Below are 15,020 nucleotides of genomic sequence, written 5' to 3' on the forward strand. Positions count from 1 at the left end.
CTGCCGGCGCTCTTACCGGTATTTGATTGTGTTTCTTTTAGGCCGTGTTGGATTTTGAGCTCCAAACGCCGGTCCCAGCTGCAGCCTTGCTTCCCCTGCTCACGTTATCCAGGCTGGGCACTGCACTGGACAGCGGGGCGTTGGGCATGGAATCTGTGCACTAACAGCACCTCATGCCCATCGCCTGCAGCTGCTCTTGCTGCTCATGGCTCCCAGCAGCCCAAGATGTGACTAAGACTTGGACCAAGCTGAGGTTTTTAGGGTGGTTTCCTCTGCAAGCCTACTGTCTACCCCTTTACTCCGTCATGTAGCTAGCTGCCTCCTGAGAAAGGCACCATCCTTGTGCTTCAACAAAGGGAAAGCAAGAGATGAAGAAGGTGATGACATCCAAGGACAAAGGATGGTGAAGGTTGCTCCTCTCGTTAGTGAGCAGGGCACTCAGGGAAGGAGAAGTGCATCTGGAGGGCGGGAAGGACAGACGGCAGCTTGCGTGGCGTGTTGGACGACTTCTGTTGCTTGTCTTCTGTACTCTGCAGGAGCTTTGCAGCTTTCTTTTTGGCTTGCGGTTTTTAAATAACACATGACACACGAGGAGAGCCCTTGTGCAGCTGGGTCATGCAGTAGGCGCGCTGTGCCCTTGTGCTCCCCTTTGCAGCAGCGGCGATCACAGAATGTCAGGGATTGGAAGGGGCCTCAAAAGATCATCTAGTTCAATCCCCCCACCGGAGCAGGAACACCTAGATGATGTTACATTGGTGATGTGTTGCTCTGCACCGTCACCAATGGGTGCAATCGCTGGAGAAAAGCCACAGGCAGGTCTATAAAGTGCCATCCTGGGTTGTGTGCTATGGGTGGGATCACATCCCTCCCCTCAGAGATGCGTGTGGTGTATCATAGCTGCATTTTGCAGAGGTCCAGCAGGACTGGTGATTCATCTGACAAGCACCAATTTCCTGGGCACCCTCTATTTTTCACAGAGCAAGACGATCCTTTAAAGCTTCTGGAAAGTTACTTGGATTGTCCCATGCATCTTTGTTCCAGACCTGTTTCTGCTCAGTCACTTCTCCCTAGGCTGAAAACAAATCTGAAAGGCTCTCAACTCCTGCTTTCCCAGACTACTTGGTTTTCTTTTCATAGATGGCTCCAATTGGCTTCAAGTTGGGTCAGTGCTTGGACGGCCTGAATTGCGTGGTCAGGGAAAATCTGCAGCTGGCAGAAGAGCTAGTGATAGGTACTAAGGTAGATATTGGTGTGGGTCTTGTGCCCAAGAGATCACCGCTTTCCATCTCTAAAAGAGCAAAGCCTGACAGCACTGCATCGTTTTCTCATCCTGTGCATTTTTTTCTAAGAGAGCCTGCAGTTTGGGGCTGGAATGGAAAAGGGATTTCTGTGTGCAAAATCAGCTCTGAGCACTTTGGAGCCCCAAAAAGCATCGCCATGGCGAAGGGCTCTGTGGTGTGCGTGGCTGTTTCAGGGTGGCATCAAGACAGGGACTGTCCAGTGTCTCAGCCGGTGTCTGGACTTCCCAGTGCCTTTATGTTGCTGGCTGTGGTGGTTGTGGCCAGAGTCAGGCACTGGAAATGTGGATGCCAACAGTGCAGTCATCCAGCACTTCTCCCCTGCTCAGCCTGGTTGCTGGGTCATAGAATCACAGAATCATTTCAGTTGGAAGAGACCCTCAGGATCATCGAGTCCAACCATAACCTAACCTAATTCTAGCACTAAACCGTGTCCCTAAGAACCTCGTCTAAACGCCTTTTAAACCCCTCCAGGGATGGCAACTCCACCGCTTCCCTGGGCAGCCTGTTCCAATGCCCGACAACCCTTTCCGTGAAGAATTTTTTCCTAATATCCAATCTAAACCTCCCCTGGCACAACTGGAGGCCATTTCCTCTTGTCCTATCACTTGCTACTCCATGAGAAGAGACCAACACCCTCCATGCTCCAACCTCCTTTCAGGCAGTTGTAGAGAGTGATAAGGTCTCCCCTCAGCCTCCTGTTCTCCAGGATAAACAGCCCCAGTTCCCGTCCTTTCCTTTCAAACCACAGGGAACTAACAGAGCTGAAGCCTCATCACCCCGGGGAGCAAAAGGGTGGGTGACCCCACCATAGCTGTACCCACACTGGTGGCCCTCCAGCTCCGTGCATGGCGTCACCCTGAGCACATTCACGCTTTTTCTTTACCTTGGATGGGCTGACGCCGTCTCTTGGCTGTGCGTCTAGCTCTTAGCCCGCTGTTTGAAAATGTTGTTCTCCTGGGTGTTTAGCAGCAGTGAAACATGTGCCTGTTTGAAACTCCAGTTCACAGCCGGCTGCTGCAGGCATCTCCTGCCCCCGCCATCCTAGCAGTTGAGCAAAGGACTTAAAATCTGCCAGGAAACAGGCGTCTGAGACACAGAGTCGCCTTCGCAGTTGGCATGTTTTCAGGATGATAAAAAGCTTTCATGCCAATTTTTTTTTTTTTTTTTTTCAGATAGCAGGGTGGGAAAAAATAGCTTCCAAGCTGTAAGGAGTAGTTGTGCTGGAGGGGAGGGCGGGGGCCCGACCCAGCAGCTCTAGACTTAGCAAAGAATGAGTAAGCAGCGAATGCACTGCAAACTCAGGACTGGAAAAATCTGGGGCTGCTTTTCGCAGCTGTTTTCCTTTTTGTTGGTGATTTTGCCCTTGAAGGCTGCTCACAGAGCCGTGTCTGAAAGCAGAAGCCTGGGTATCCTGTCCATCTGGTGGTACGAGTGGATATTTTCTGCTACGCGCAAAACACCCAAAGTGGTGGGTGGAAGGGGATTCTCCTTCGGCAGCAGCTCATGGGTAGCATGTTTGGTTGGTAGGTTGCAAAGGGATATTTTTTTATAGCAGCTCTTGCAACTCCCACGTTTCGCCCTGGTACCGGCAATGGCCCATCGTGCTTTTTTTCCGCTGAAGCAGGGGTTGCATCAGGCCAGCATGTCTCGGAAGAGTGTGGTGAGCACAGGGACTCCTGGAAACGGAGAACCCGGGGCACAAGGAAGCCAGATCTTTTCGTTTGAATAGCAAGTAGCACTGAACTTCCTTCCTCCATCCCTCCCATGCGTGCCGTGCCTGGGGCAGTTGGCCAGAGAGGTGGCTGCGGTGCTTGGGGTGGGGACAACAGGATCTCTCCAGCCGTGGAGATGGTCCTGGGCAGTCCCACTGCAGAAGCATGGCCCGCCCAGCGCTCAGGGAGCTCCAAAGGCTTCAACCACGGTGACTCTTGCTTCATCCAGCCCAGAAGGGAAAGGGGCAGAACAAAGCGTGGGTGGCAGAGCAGAGACACAGTGTTTGTGACCTTCTGCCACTCCTCCCTCTTGCACGCTCCAGCACGTGCAGTGAGCCCTTTCCCTGCATGGGTTATTTCTCCCTCTTCCCCAGCTGATCCTTGCATTTCTCATGCTTTACGAAGCTGCTTGCACACTTGTACCTGTTCCTTTTTGCCCTTTATCTACAGCACAGGTACATCCGAAACCAGCCCAAGGTGGGTTCCTGCAGATGTAGCAGGAGCAGGCGCAGGGAACCCGAGGAAATACAACGCCATGTGAGAACTGAGCTGCTTGGTGGTTTCAGAAGCAGGTGAGATTGGCGCCAGCAGCTCCTCCTTTCATGACATGTTGCACAAGAGAGGGGTGAGGTGGATCACCTGATGGAGCCTTTGCTGCACAAAAAGCCACGTGTCCGTGCCCTGAAGCACAGATTTCACCATAGCCTTTTTGCAGCAGCCTTTGTCTGTTGCTTTCACTGCCCTTGGTGGCCGTCCTGCCAGGGCCTGTCATCACCCCGCTGTGTCCTGGCCTTTTCCAGAGCACCCAGGGAGGTGCAGGATGGGTCAGACCCTCCGGGCTCCACCAGTGCCCTCCCTGGAGTGATGCAGTCCTGCTCTTCGCATCCTGACCTTTAGCCAGTCACTAATCCCAGGAGGTCTCTACCTCTTATCCCACGGCAGCTCAGTTTCTTTAAGAGCTTTTGGGCATTCTTTAAGCGCTTAAGAGCATTGCCACATGCCATTTGGAAATCCACATAAAGCCTGGTTAATTGGATCACCCTTATCTCCATACTTACTGTTTCCTTGCAAGGGAAAATGATGCCCTGCAATGCTAACTCTTCCCTGACGTGATAATTATCTGCTGCTTCTGTTCTGAACCACGGCTTGCTTCAATGCGAGGCGTTAAACCTGGCTTTGTGTTTTCATTTTGATGAGCAATCTAATCCTGTTCAGCCATTTGCTCTGCAAAAGGCAGCGTCGCCCCCCAGGAGCTGCGATCTGGGGTGGAAGCAGCACGAAGCAGGGGTGGCACCTGGGGACCTGGACTCAGTGTGAAAAAGCATTGCCTCCATCCATGAAAAATAAAGAAAAAAAGTGTTGAAATAGGTTACAGTTACTAAGCACAGATTTATGTAACAAAGTTAGACTTGCGGTTAAAAAAACCTGAATATTTGAGGGCGATAAGATATACAGATGGGAGAAAAATGCATTATATGCTAAAGGAAGTGTTTCCAAACCCATGCAAAAATAAATGGTTGCCTTCAGTTCCCTGAGGCCGGTCCCTTCCTGGCGCCGGGGCGGCCGGAGCTGCAGCATGCGGCTCTGCGGCTTCCCTCCGCCGGGTGCACGAGTTCCAGCAACACAAACTGGGACCAGCGTCAAGAGCGACGTCGCTGATGGAGCTCTGTCGGCTGAACAGCAGGGCGAGGATTTTTGCGGTGTTTTTTTTTTTCCTTAACCAAGTCAATTGTTTCCTTATGAAGAAGCTGTTAAATAGTACAAACAGAACACAGCCCTGCCAGGAGCGTCGTTGAGATTTAGACCTTTTGCATCCGAATGCTCGGCTATTTTCCAGATCGCTCGGTTTCGAGTAGGGTGCGTGAAAATGTAATCTAAGGGTTTCTCTCTGCTTTTAATGATCGGCGTTTCGTGCCAGACGGGGTGTGTTGGTGACCCTGTTTGAACGTGCTGTGGTTTGTGCGTGAACTGCTCCCATTACCGTACAAGTCCGCCTGGATCTGCTCGGTGCGGCTCATCATCCCGGGAGCCGCGGTTGTCCCCGATGGTACCGGCGGACAGTTGCTGTGCTGTTCCGGGGCAATGAGGGGGGATGGCTGCAGCGGTGAGATCCGGACCCTGTGCTCGGCATTTATAAACCGAGGAGGATTTTTGTAGTTGAATCTAGCGCGGGTTCTCTTGGCTGCTCAGAGAGCCGTGGCCTGGGAGACAGGCAGCAAGATGCCAGCGTGGCCGGTGGCAACCACAGCCGCATGGTGGGGTCTCTGGTGGCGTTGAGGCTGTCATAGCGGGTTTGCTGCTCGGTGTGATGAGCCGACAGGTCTGCCCGATGATCGTGTGGGATGCAGTTTGCTGCGGAGGATGCTGACAGCACGAAACGTGGCGTGCGATACCTCATTCGCTTGACGCTCCTGGGACAGTCGCCTTGGTTTCAGTGGCACAAGTCGGAGAGGAAGCCGAGACAAAGAAATATCCCAAACAGGAAGCTGCTGGGAAGGGAACAAATGTCAGAACCCGGGCAGGCGAAGGTGGATGATGCCAGGATATCCTCCGGGAGAAGGAGGTGGAGGAAGAGATAATCGCCTTGGTGTATGCACCCCTTTGTCCCACGGTCAGCCAGCCTGGGAGGACAGACAGACAGATGGCAGAAGGGGCCATGAGAACAGACTGTTCTCGCGGCTGAAGACTTGATCTGTATTTAAACGTGTGGTTTGTCCGGCTTTACCAGGCACCATTTGAGGTATTGAGAGACAGAGACCAGGACATGTGAGGGGGAAGGCGAGAAGGATTGCTGCTTCCTCGGGGGATGCTGCTGCTCCCTCTGCTCGCCACAGGCTCTGCCGGGAGGAGGGGGCTGCTCAGGCCCCCGCACCAGCTTGGGTTGGGGGGGATCGATGCCTCCTGCAAGCCTGGCCACTGCTCGGTGGGTGATGAGTGCATGAGCAGCATCACAGACCAGAGATGTGGCCGGCCGTTCCTTGCTGGGTGCAGCGTCAGTGCGCCCAGCCAAGGGGACCTGACCGTGTTTGCAGCTATTTTGGGTATATATAATCTGAGTGAGTTTACAGCCATGCTGGATACGTTTAATCACTGCTCACCAGTACAAAGTTTAATCTGAACACCTCCCACTTCACTCTGTAGAACAACCCCCGCCTGTCTCATGCACCCATTTGCAGGGTTGGGAGCAGAGAGGTATTACTGTGGGAAGAGCACTTAACTGTTACAAAGCTGTCGATGTTCCTCCACCTCAGTGTAAAGGTGGAGCTCGTACTCCCAGAGGGGTTCCCCAGCCCACAAAGCCTGTTGGTGGTGCTGGGCGCAGAGAGAACGCCCGGGATGCTCTGCGCTGCCCGGTGCCTCCCAGGCTGCTGCAGCCAAGCAGGGGGTGCCGCAGGGACTGGGGGGAGCCCTGGATGCTGTTGCTGATGGTGGGCAGCCTACTGGAAGTGGCAAACCAGTTCAAGCAATGCTTCTTCCACATTTTTCCAACCTCTCACAGCCCGCATCTTGGGATTTTTGAGCCAGAGGTGTTGGTTTTGTATCTAATAACTCTTGCTAGATCTTGTTTCCAATTTTTTCTTCTCCTAATTCCCAACATTAATTTTGCTTTTTTAATTTTTTTGACCTCTCCTTGGCACAGTTGAATCACAGAATGTTAGGGATTGGAAAGGACCTCGAAAGATCATCTAGTCCAATCCCCCCGCCAGACCAGGAACACCTAAATAAGGTTACAATCATGCACTGGCCTCAGAAACTTGTGTTTGTGTTGTGAAACTTGTGTTGTGACCATCTACAAAGCAGCTGTATCGTGTACTGGTATCTGCACATGCATAAAATCAATCACGTATAAACAAGGTGGTAGGAATCCAGGCACATGCGTTACAAAGTAGGAGCTGTGTCTTTGCAACCAACACCAATTATACAACAAACAATTTGATATCTCAATGGCTCGGAAACATCAGCTCCAGTGGGGAGCTGCAGACCACAGTGTTTCTCCTCCTGCTTTTTTGCAGCATCGCTTTGGAAGCGGGTTCCCCCGGCTTGGCTGCTGCTCCACTGAGGACCATATGGCAGCAGCGGGGGGAAACTACCAAGAGTGGATCTGCTGCTTGGGCTTCCCAGGTTGGTGGCACAGGATGGAGGAGGTGGCAGGTCATCCACCACGTCCCTCGGGTGAGGGCAAGGACTCTAAAAGCAGGTCTGGATGAATGGCACGCCAGCTGCAAAGTGTGGCTCCCACGTGGTGGGTGTGGGATGGGAATTGCTTTGCAAGAGCGATGTGTGGGGATGGCAGGACCAGCACACAGGGCTGCATTCAGCCCCTGCCTTGAATGTCCTCAGGATGCCGAAACATGGGTCTTTCACCTTGGACTCCGCTCTCTGGGCCAGAGGTTGCAGACAAGTTGCCTGCAGAAGGTGCAGACAGAGCCATTAAAAAGCAGCGGGAAGCTTCAGCTGGTGGTCAGACATGGCAGTGAGGCAAGATTTCCAGACAAAATTCCCTGAAATCACAGGCGACACTTCTGGGAAGAGCGGGTCATTGCTGAAATCCGTGGCTCCAACAAAGCCCGCAGTCATCTGAGCTCCTGAAACCCCACGTCCCGCAGGGACCTCCTGAGCTGCACGAGCCTCGCTGGTGACACCGGCCGGCAAATGAACCACGGCCGGGGGAGCATCAGCCCGTGCAGGAGCCTTGTGCCAGGCAGGGTCCTGCTCCCACCGGTGCTACGTGAGCCCCGAGACATGTCCTGGGGTGTGGGGACCCCGAGGAGCGAGGCCAGGCTGCAAGTCAATCTGCCCTAGGGTGCAAAACCATTTCAGAGCACAGAAACTGCAAAGCTGCATTTGGCTTGTGGTGTTCAAAATGCACCATGCTCTGTTCTACAAGCAACAGCCAGATTATTTCCAATTTCCCAGGATTTTGATGAAAAGCCATTGTTGAAAAGCCATTGTTAAAAAGCCATTCATTTATTAAAGTCAGTTTATGGAAAACAAACCAAACAAAAAAGAAAACCCAAACCAAACCAAGATTTGGATGAAAATTAGGATGAAAAAGAGCAAATCATGTAAAAAAATGTGATGTTTCATAAACTCCAGCAACCGTGCTACAGCGGCGCAGCTTGGCGAGGCCAGCGCTGTTTGGGAATGGAGGGAGTTCTTTTGTGATCGGGCTGGCCATGGAGCAGGATGGGTGCTGTGATCATCATCGTCAGGGATACTAATCAAGATAATTAATTCCCAGCCTCGTTCTCTGCCTGGTAATGGTTTCCCCAACATCCCGTCGGGATGCAGCTGCTTCGGCCCCTAACACAGAGGTGGAATTGAGAAACGTGGTTTCATTCTTGCTGGCTTCACTGCTGATCCTAATGAGGGGGGGAAAAAAAAAAAAAGTAGTAGCTAGTGTTAAATTCCTTGAGCCAAAAATAAATTCCTTGAGCTGAAAATAAAATACGATAAGGAAACACAGACAGGCGTTCCTGGAGGCGAAGGCTTCGCTGGCCAAGAGCCACCTGCCCACGGGTGCTGCAGCCCCCAAGCTGGGCAGAGGTGGAGGATGGTCCCTGCGAGGGAGGGAGAATAAAAATAGGTGGTTGTTTCCAGCATGAGGTTTTGTGCCTGTCGTCTTCACCCTCCCCGTGAATGTGCGTGCAGATCCTTGCGCTGCCAGGAACAAACGGGGAGAGGGAAGAAGCCACGGGGAGCGGAGCAGCCGCTCTTCCCGCTGGTGGTTCTTCCCACCAGCACATCCACGGGTCAGCACCTTGGAAAACCATGTGTTTTTCTTTAAATGTCTTACCTTTGAATGTCCCCTCCTTTTGGATCCTACCTACTCTAAGGAACAGTTTCTTCCACCTGGATGGAAGGATGGATGTCAGGAGTGGTCTTCCAGGAGGGACCCTGCAAGCGAGGTCCCACCTCTCTTCATGGCACCTTGGTGTCAGTACTGGCTGTTGCAGTTCTGGATTTTCCTCTCCTCTGTGCGAACGCTGGTGGTTCCCAGGTTCTGCTTGTGTCTTGGTGTCACCAGCAGCCATCGCCTTTGAGCTCCATCCACAGCCAGACTTTGTGTTGGGTGAGGAAACCCAGCTCTGCTTTGGCAGGGGAAAGGCTGGGGGAACGCTCCAGCTCCCCTCGGTACCTCTGGTCTTTGCTTTGACCCACTGCAGAGTCCTGGGCTGGTGCAGCCCATGGCCACGTGTCCCATTGATCCCCTGGAGGAAGATTCTTCTTCTGAAGATGTTTCCAGCGTATGCGCTGCATTTCACTGACTTTATGCTTAACACTTTGCTCTTCTCACCAGAAACACCCGAGTGCAGAACAGCCATTAGCTTTTTTGCCGTGAAGAGGACCACGAAGCGCCCCAGGGCGTGAGTCGCGGGGTGGACGTGGGTGTTCCTGGCGGTTCGGCTGGACCTGCCAGCCTGCCCTTCGCCTCTGGGCACGGAACTGATGCCTTTGCAGGTGGGTTCGCTTCTGCCCCGAGATCTCCCGTCACGTGCAGCTGGGACCGGGGGTGCCCGCTGTCCCCCGGGGTGCCCGCTGTCCCCCTGTGCGTGCGATGGGTGATCGCTGCGTCACTCGGCTCTGGAAACCGCGCTCCAGGCTAAAAGGCTGCAGTGGGTAATGCTTAATGGAGCTTCTCAGGTGGAAAAATATTACCCGAGGGCAAAGTAAATGAGCTGATGGCTTATTTGATAACTTTTAGTGTTCGTTCAGTAACCTCTAGGGACGGGAAGCTGGGAAAGGAAGATTTCTGCTCGGCCAGCCGATGTCTGTGGTCAGCTGTGGCCGGGAACGCGATTCCGGAGGGCAGACGAGAGCAGCGACACCAGGCCACAGGCCTGAGAAGCACCGAGAGGCGGGGAACAGCGACACGCGTGCCGTGCCCCCCGCGCCCCGCCGTGCCCCCCGCGGCCCGGGCGGGCTGTGACACCCGCGGGTGCCACCGGCGACACCCCCGCCCTGGCCGCGCCCCTCGGCCCCGCCCCGCCGCGCTCGCCCAATCAGCGCCGTTTCCCCGAGCAGCCGGCCCCGCCTCGCTCCCGTTGCCTGGCTCGCCTCTCGCGGCCCCGCCCCGCCCGGAGCCCGCCAATGGGAATCGGCGGCGCAGCCCCCCCGCCCCGGCCCCGCCCCGCGCGGAGCTCGCGCCGCTGGCGGGCGGGGCGCGGCCTGCACGTCCCGGGCGGGGGCGCGCGCGGCCGGTCGGCCCGGTGTGCGCGCAGGCGCGCGCGGGAGCCGGTGTCGGTGCCGGCGCAGCGGGGGCCGCCGCTCGGCTCGGCCGGCGCTGCGGATGGCGGAGCGGCGGTGGCGGCGGCGGGGCCCAGGCAGCGGCGCGGCGGCGGCGGCGGAGGTGAGGCGAGGCGAGGCTGGGGCGCGGCGGCGGGAGCGCCCTGCGGGACCTGTCCAGGTCCTGACGCGGCGGCAGGTGCCGGCGGTGGCGGGCCCGGCCGCCCCGCACCTGTTGGACGCGGCGGGGCGGGGGTGCCGGCCGGCGGCTCGGCGGGGCGCAGTGCGGCGCGGGGCCCGGCCGTGCCCGGCGGCGGGGCCGGGGCGGGCGCCCGGGCGGCCTTACCCGGTCAGGGGCCGCGGCGGCGGCGAAGCCATTTTGAGGGGGTGGCGGCGCGGCGGGAAGTTTGGCCCCGGTCGCCGGCCCCGTGGGAGCCACCCGGCGGTTCGGCCGCCGAGCCCGCCGCCTTTTCCTGCGGACCGCGGGCTCTGCCCGGCGCTCTGCCGCCCCGGAGCCCGCAGCGGGCGGGGAAGGCGAGCGCGGCGGTCCTCCCCTTCCCCGGGCTGTCCTCCCCTTCCCCGGGCTGTCCTCCCCTTTCCTTCCCCGGGCTGCCCCTCCGGGAGCCGGGACCGGCCGCCCCCCGGCCCCGCCGCCCGCCTCTGCAGCGGGGAGGGCGGGCGCGTCCTTGCGAGAGGAGCTCGGGCGTGAAATGCGGGTTCACCTCGCAGCCTCTCTCGTTCCTGGCTGGTTAAAATACACTGGAAGCCTCCTTTTTTTTTTTTTTTTTTTTTTTTTTAGTGTGCCATCTGTTGCCGTGGCCCCCGATGGGTTTGGGTTTCGTGGTTCCTCTTGGGTTTGGTTGGATTTAGACTGTGCTGGAAGGAAACAGCGGTCGAAAATATCTGTTATTGTGCAGAAAGTCCGGTTTGCTTGAAAAACGTTCACGTATTTTTTTTTAGAAACGAAGGCGTGTTGGGCTGCCCCGAAGGATGCCCAGCTGGCCCGTGCCTGAGGGGCGGCTCCTGCCCCTCTTTCTGCCCCGGCTGCACCTCCTGCCTCTCACATCTCAGGGAAAAATGCACTTGGCCTGGGCTTTTATTTAGTTCTTTGGGCAGATGTGCCTGCGTGCAGGAGCCTAACTTCTTTTTTTTTTTTTCCACCTCCAGTAGGTTCTTTCAAGCAGCAGCAAACCTCAGTTGATGTTTCTGCATTATGCTGTATCTTATTCAAGTCCTGAGGCTCTGAATGCGGTGCTGTTGCTCAAGGACTTTCGCCACTGTTTGTAGCGTGTTTATTCCTCGGGGAGTCTTTAAAACTTCCTGGGTTTTGTAGCATAAACAAGATTGCCGTCTTGGTGTTCTTTTGGTGTGCGGAAGCGGCGACGAGCTCGCCCTGACTGTTGGACTCGTATGGACACGCTGCTTGTTCTGAGTTACCTGTCACCGCAGCTCGAGCATCGCGCCAGTGAAGCTGTAGCATTGTTCTCTGAGCTGTTATACTTGTGAGGGGCAGCAGGCCAACCTTCCCAGCGCGAAAGATGTTTAGAATAATTAGTGATGGAATACCCTTTTAAAATAATTGTTTGGGTTTATCTAGCACTCAATTGTAGTGATATCTACCTCTAAAAATAGGCAGGCCTCCTGTGTAATGAGTCTCGTAGTATAAACGATCATGCCTCGAATGACTCTTGTTACTTTTAGGATGTCAAAGATAGATGGTTTTGGGGGTTATGCCAAATCCTCTGTCTGTTTGACTTTTTTTTTCCTGCAGGAAATAATGTGGTTTTTGGCTGTTACGACACGTGGTTGCGTGATGACCAGAGGAAAAGCTCAGTAAACCTCATTGTTTGGGGCTGGCGTGGCGGGACAGAAAGCACAAGGTTGAGCAGTCCCATCATTCCCACCAAATTCTTGCTCCTTACGTTGCTGCGTTCGCAGAAATGTTGGCTGAGGTGACTGTACATCACTTCTGCTTCGAGGCAGCGTCCTCAGCTAATTGCCGAGTTCTATCAGCCGGCGTTTGTTGGTGCTGGTAGGTCCACAGTTTTCATGCGAAGAGCAGAGAGCAGCTCAAGTGTGATAGCCCCGCGCCGGGCTCTTTGTCGCGGCGCTCGGCTCCGCAAGGCTGCCTCCCGGGATGCGTCCCCGAGTTTGCCGAGGCACAGCTGCGCGAACGGGCAGTTCTTGCTTTCAGTAATTAAGAAAAAGGGTTGTGCGAGGAATTTTCTCACGTTTCGCCATACTGTGTATCAGAGCGTTACACATGAGCTGTGGCCCTCACTCCTAAAGTTCCTTTTTAGCGACTGGCGTACTGGCTGAGGCTTCTCTGGGGCAGCTTGTGTGCGAAAGCACCAGCTCCTCAGCTCAAGGGAGAGCAGCCCAGTTTCCTCAGCAGGAGGAGAATTTGCTTTATGAAGACTTGTTTTCTGAGAAGGTACCATAGAGGACGTTGTACTTAGTGTTTGAATCAGGTGGCGTTTTGTAGCTTTGCTCACGCTGTGCTTGCGGACCTCAGGCTGTTTTTTGCATTTGCCCCCAGCTTGTTCAGAATTATCTGCTGCGATGAGAATTTAGTGCCCTTTCGTGGGCTGTATGGGGTTTGGGAATGGAAAGGAGGTGCTGTAGGCCTTCAGCGGCAGACCTCTTGCTTGCTATGAGCGCTTAAGCCTTCTGGAGTACCTTTATCATGTTTATTATAAGAAAATGGGGCTGAATGAGTACGTTCTGCTTTGTCCAGGTGCTAGCAATGAGCACGGCTTGTCAGGTTGATGCCTCTTGCGTTTGAAGCCCTTTCAGTGGGTGCAGGGCCCTGACACGGCAGGTGAGGATATTTGAGCATCTCAGAATGTGGTCCGACGAAGAGAGACACACAGCACTTGCTGTTTCTGCAACTTCTGGAACTAGTAAGCGCTTGGCACCTTTGAAACTCAGGCCATCCAGCTGCTGCACTATGGATTTCAGTTTAAGTGCCAAAGATTAAAACTGTGGTTTTGGACTGTATTTATCAGTAGAAGCTGTTGTTTATGTTACCTTGGTTTTAAAGGAAATGCCTTTATAGTATAAAGTGTTGCGTGACCAAAAAAAAATACCCAACAGCTTGGAGAATTGATTATGTAAGCAAATGAAATGACATTTTTAAAGCAAGTTTCTTTCCTGTTTGCATACAGTGTGGCTGTTTTTGCTCTTTACTACCATTTAACAACAGAGTGCGCTTTTTCAGCCCTACTAGTGAATGTTTTTTGTATGGTAGGTATGAGAAATATTTGGGTTTGCAATTTGAATGCTTGAAGAGGCTGTCAGCAGGCTCTGGGAGCTGGCAGGAGCCAGCTGTGAGTACCGGGGTCTGTAGCTGATGCAAGCAGCAGCACATCTATGCGTTTAAAAAATAATTAAAAAAAAGAAACCCACATAACTGATATCAGTCTGGGAGCCCAGCTTGTCTCAGAGTGATGCCCCAGCCAGCCGTCCTCTCAAAGAGATCTGGTTGCAAAGGGAATTAAAGTGAGGATGCTGCCCATGCTCCTAAATCAGATTTGCCTCGTGAACAAATGGGTTTTTTTATTGGGAACTCCTGACACCCCCATATGTTTCTGAACTCAGTTTCCCATTGCATAAGCATCACACCGTCAGTGCCCCTGAATGGAACTGGTCAACACATGAAAAAGTCCATCAGATTTTGATAAGAAGGTAGAGATGTCAAAGGTAAGTGCTGGGAAGTTGTATGAGGACAAGAGTCTGCGTGGAGGGAATTCTCAGATTAGTGCTCTGCTGGAAGGAAAGCTTTTGGCTGAGTGCAAATGTATTATTAGACATCAGAGGATCTTCATGGTAGGGAGACAAACAGGAAATCAAGTTTCATAAGTAGCTCCGGTGGAAGATGAATATCTTTATTTTCCTTTGTGAAAGTGGTGAGGAGTGATCTGATGAACAATCTTGCATTGTCAGAGGTGACAGAAGAAAACAAAAGGTTTTGGGTACTGTCCTTCATCCTGCCCCTTGGGACTAAATGGGGAGGGAGATGAGTGAAGATTTTAAATTTCATTGTAAAGGCTTTTGCAGTTGTCCGGGAAAACGTCCTTTTATAGGTGCCACGTAACCACTTGGGTCAGGATTTTTCTGCGCAGAATCCTTTTGGCAGAGATGCAAGAGGGAGGTCTTCTCGGGGGATTGAGGAGCATCACCTTTTTCCTTTTGGCGCCAGTACGCATTTATGATATTTATACCGATGTGCTTTTCTACTTTGGCTTCTGAGGCTTTTCCTTTGTGTGGTGTACTGAAACAGGATGTGTTGGCTTTTTTTTCTTAAATGTATTTTTTAATTTATGGAGATTCTAACGGAATGGAGCTCTTGGACCTGTATCTTGCATTTTGCAGGTAAGATGCTGAGTATCCTGGGTATTCTCATTCAGAGAAAACGTGGGAGGAATATGCCATATTTTGAATTTAAAGGAAAGTAGAAATGTTCCTCATTTGGTGATGAGTTTGGTGCTGCATGTCAGGTTGTACTCTCTGTTTGCCTCGCTGTCTGTTGCTGTTGTTACCATAATACTTTAAGTTGCATAAACAATTTTGTGATGGGCCTTTGGTAATATTAGGCTTGAGGACTGTACCGGTGCCAATTTATCATTGTTCCAAAGTCTACGTCTGCTAGCACTCCTAATTTCCTAATGGCTCTCTCTCCTCCTTTCTGCTATTAATTTTGTCATATCAACTCTGGGAAGAGATGAACTCTTTAAAATTTGATCAAAAAGAGACAAAGCAAGTATGGAAAACATTAGTT

At 53.3% G+C, this 15,020-nt stretch overlaps 1 protein-coding gene across 1 annotated transcript in view; it reads left to right on the plus strand.

The window, feature by feature from the left end:
* Window positions 1–10,259: 10,259 nt before the first annotated feature.
* The window catches only part of ADARB1 (adenosine deaminase RNA specific B1), a 65,509-nt gene continuing 60,748 nt past the window's right edge, over window positions 10,260–15,020 (plus strand). The window contains exon 1 of the mRNA XM_065638106.1: window positions 10,260–10,364. The gene's annotated coding sequence lies outside the window, so the exon portion shown is untranslated. The remainder of the gene's footprint in view (window positions 10,365–15,020) is intronic.

This window comes from Caloenas nicobarica, chromosome 6 (assembly GCF_036013445.1).
Source record: "Caloenas nicobarica isolate bCalNic1 chromosome 6, bCalNic1.hap1, whole genome shotgun sequence".
Lineage (NCBI taxonomy): Eukaryota > Metazoa > Chordata > Aves > Columbiformes > Columbidae > Caloenas > Caloenas nicobarica.